Source organism: Piliocolobus tephrosceles, chromosome 20, assembly GCF_002776525.5.
Source record: "Piliocolobus tephrosceles isolate RC106 chromosome 20, ASM277652v3, whole genome shotgun sequence".
Taxonomy (NCBI): Eukaryota; Metazoa; Chordata; class Mammalia; order Primates; family Cercopithecidae; genus Piliocolobus; species Piliocolobus tephrosceles.
The window spans coordinates 29,847,289-29,850,894 of record NC_045453.1 but is presented as its reverse complement, the minus strand read 5'-3'; positions in this window follow the sequence as shown (position 1 = coordinate 29,850,894).

Sequence of the window (3,606 nt, the reverse complement as noted above, 5' to 3'; positions counted from 1 at the left end):
GAGCAAGACTCTGTCTCAAAAAAAAAAAAAAAAAAAAATCACATTTTGCATCTTTTCTTGCACCCAGATCATGTACGTGACTGAGTTCTATCAAAAGAGGCGTAAACATGTGCTCTTGTAATTTCTAGAAAGTGTCTTTAAAGGGGACGGCGGCGATGGCGATGTCCTTCTTTGTTGCTTCTTCCTTCTTGCTGACTGGAGTTTTGTGTAAGGGCTGTATCTCCAGCAGCCATCTTGGACCATGTGGGTGACCTTGAGAATATAGACCACACAGGGTTAAACAAAAGGAAAGGGATGGAGTTTCCCAATCCCAGCCTTGCATTGCTTACCTCTGAACTTCTAAATTTTCTTTAAACCACAGATAGTTTGGGTTTTCTGTCACTTTTATTGGACTTGATCCTAACTGATATATGCTTACCTCAAAATGTTGTGACAATTGAATGGGTTGACAATGGATTAACAGCTTTGGAACACTCAGCACATGGTCTGGAATCGAGTTAGTCCTCAATACATGGTAGTTATTATTTTTATTATTCTTTTAAGCAAAGAAAAAAATTAGCATCACATTGGAGTTGTTTTATTTCTTACAGGAGAAATTCAAGCTGAGCTGCATGTGTAACAAGAGCCTGTGATGCTCTGAATGTCTGCTGTGGCCATGGGCCCATGTGGACCTAGATCCTGTATTCTCTACTCCATGATCCTTCTAGGGTTCCCAGATAAAATGCAGAATGCCCGGTTAGATTTGAACTTCGTGTCAACAACAAATAATATTTGAGTATAAATATTCCCAAATATGGCTTGGGGCATACCTATACTAAGACATTATTTGTTGTTGGTCTGCAGTTAGCATTTGTTGGCCATCCTACATTTTTATTAATGAAACCTGGCAACTCTAGACCTATTGCCTCTCTCACAGCCACCTGGCCTAGGGATTGTTATGGATGCGTTTCTGAGGAAGCAGATTAGGAGGTGAAATTGGTGTGAAGCCAGGTCAGCGGGGAGGGTTTCCAGGATGAACATGTGCAGGGAGGGAGAAGCTGAGCTTTCGAGATGTCACAGCAAAGACCTCAGCTGACCCACGAAGTCTGGAGTCAGGATGGCCCTTCAGAAGATCATAAATAGGGGAAAACAGGGCCTGGACTTTTCTGGTTTTTCCTTGACCGTTCATTGCACATGAGCCACCCCAGGAAGGGGCCTGACTTGGAGGCAGCTGGCTGTCAGAGCCCGAAGACAATTTCTGGAGAAGGACTCAGCTAGAATGATCACCCCCAGCAGCCTGGGGAATGAGCCTCAGACCTGAAGGAGGATCTGGGTGGCACATCATGGCACCCACTGCAGGGTTAGATGCTTATCTCCAAAGAAGCCATCTATGGCTTGGCAGGACAGCAGTGCCACCAGGGACGTGCAGTGCTGGTGGTGATGGCCAAGCAGTTAGGCCGACTCACTTAGGGAGTCCACAAAGGAACACTTGAGAGGGGGTCTGGGGTTGACTCACAATGGTGAGTGTCCGGGGAGTGGGGAGAGGACATGCCCGGCTCCAGCAGGAAAGTGCTGCCAGCTCTGTGGAGTCCCGGGATCCCCAGGGAACCCCTTTCTAGGATGCCTGCCTTTTCAGGCTGTTTTCTGTCTTCCTTGTTTCCCAGGGTTTTCCTGAAGCAAACTCTCATCATCTGAGAAAACCTGCATGCACCTCTGCTCCCTGTACCCCAGAGGGAACCAGCTGTGTGCCCTGGGAAAAGCTGGGGCCCCACAGGTCCCAGTCTCTGAACAGGGTCTCGTATAAAGAAGCACCGTCCAGTGACTGTTGCAGCGTGCACTGGCATCTCGAAGACGGCATCAACGAGTATCTACATCACAACCCATAACCTCGCTCCTCAAGTTCCCTGTCCTCCCCTCCCAAACCCTGCACCCACAGCTGATCGTGAGCCTCGCACTCACCCACTTCCAGCACTGCCAGATTCGCTCCTTACTTCCCCACTCTTCATATGGAGAGTGACAGCTTCCCTAGGTGGGTTAGAGCCGCTTTGGGCCCATCTTTCTGATCCTGGCTCTCTTGTTCCATTCTCCAGGTTTTCATTCTAAAATATCTGGCAAACATGTCATTTTGAATTAATTTGGGGAGGTCAGGGTGCAGTTGGGGCAGGAGCATTTCCACATTAACAAATATTGCTCTCATCATGATACTGTTTTTTTTTCTGGAGACAGAGTCTCGCTCTGTTGCCCAGGCTGGAGTGCAGTGGCGCCATCTTGGCTAACTACAACCTCTGCCTCCCAGTTTCACACAGTTCTCATGCCTCAGCCTCTCAAGTAGCTGGGACTACAGGTCCACACCACCACGCCCAACTAATTTTTTTGTATTTTAGTAAAAACAAAGTTTTACCATGCTGCCCAGGCTGGCCTTGAACTCCTGAGCTCTGGCAGTCCAACCGCCTTGGCCTCCCAAGGTGCTAGGATTACAGGCGTAAGCCACTGCGCCCGGCCAGATACTGACTTTTTTTAATCCTACCATTTATTGGGCGCATACTACACATCAGGCAGTGACCTCAGTATTTTCCATCGAACAGATTGTTTAGTCCTAAAAATGATTTCATAAAACTACTGATTAAAATCCCTAATTGGTAAATAATAACTGAGAGAGATCAAGTACTCCAAGAAAGAAGGAAAAAAGGGAGAGAGAGAAGATCCTTGCGATGATGAAATCCCTTAGACTTTGCCATCCCATCTTTCTCCCGCCGCCACACAGGGTCGCAGAGGAAAGCAACAACATGGACCACCAACAACACGGCCAGCGTCTCTTTGAACAGAGAAGCTACGGCTATCTAAGGTAGATTTTATTAGAGCCCTAGGAAATGAGAAATTATTATTTCGGAAGCGTCGTTTTTCCTGCTGGGCGGATGTACAGAGTAGTTGGGGGAGATGTATTTTAGCCGTTGGTCCTAGTCACTGTTTTTTTCCCTGTTAATCCCGAGACATTTTTCTTTTTTCTTTCTTTCTTTTTTTTTTTTTTTTTTTTGAGACAGAGTCTCACTCTGTCACCCAGGCTGGAGTGCAGTGGCATGATCTTGGCTCACTGCAACCTCCGCCTCCCAGGTTCAAGAGATTCTCCTGCCTCAGCCTCCCGAGTAGCTGGGACTACAGGCACCCGCTGCCATGCCTAGCTAATTTTTTGTTAGTAGAGACAGGGTTTCACCGTGTTAGTCAGAATGGTCTCGATCTCCTGATCTCATGATCTGCCCATCTCAGCCTCCCAAAGTGCTGGGATTACAGGTGTGAGCCACTGTGTCTGGCCCTGAGACGTTCTTTAAAAGTTAGAATTACAGGCCGGGCGCGGTGGCTCAGGCCTGTGGTCCCAGCGCTTTGGGAGGCCGAGACGGGTGGATCACGAGGTCAGGAGATCGAGACCATCCTGGCTGGCACGGTGAAACCCTGTCTCTACTAAAAAAATACAAAAAACGAGCCGGGCGAGGTGGTGGGCGCCTGTAGTCCCAGCTACTCCGGAGGCTGAGGCCGGAGAATGGCCTGAACCCAGGAGGCGGAGCTTGCAGTGAGCTGAGAGCCGGCCACTGTACTCCAGCCTGGGCGACAGAGCGAGACTCCATCTCAAAA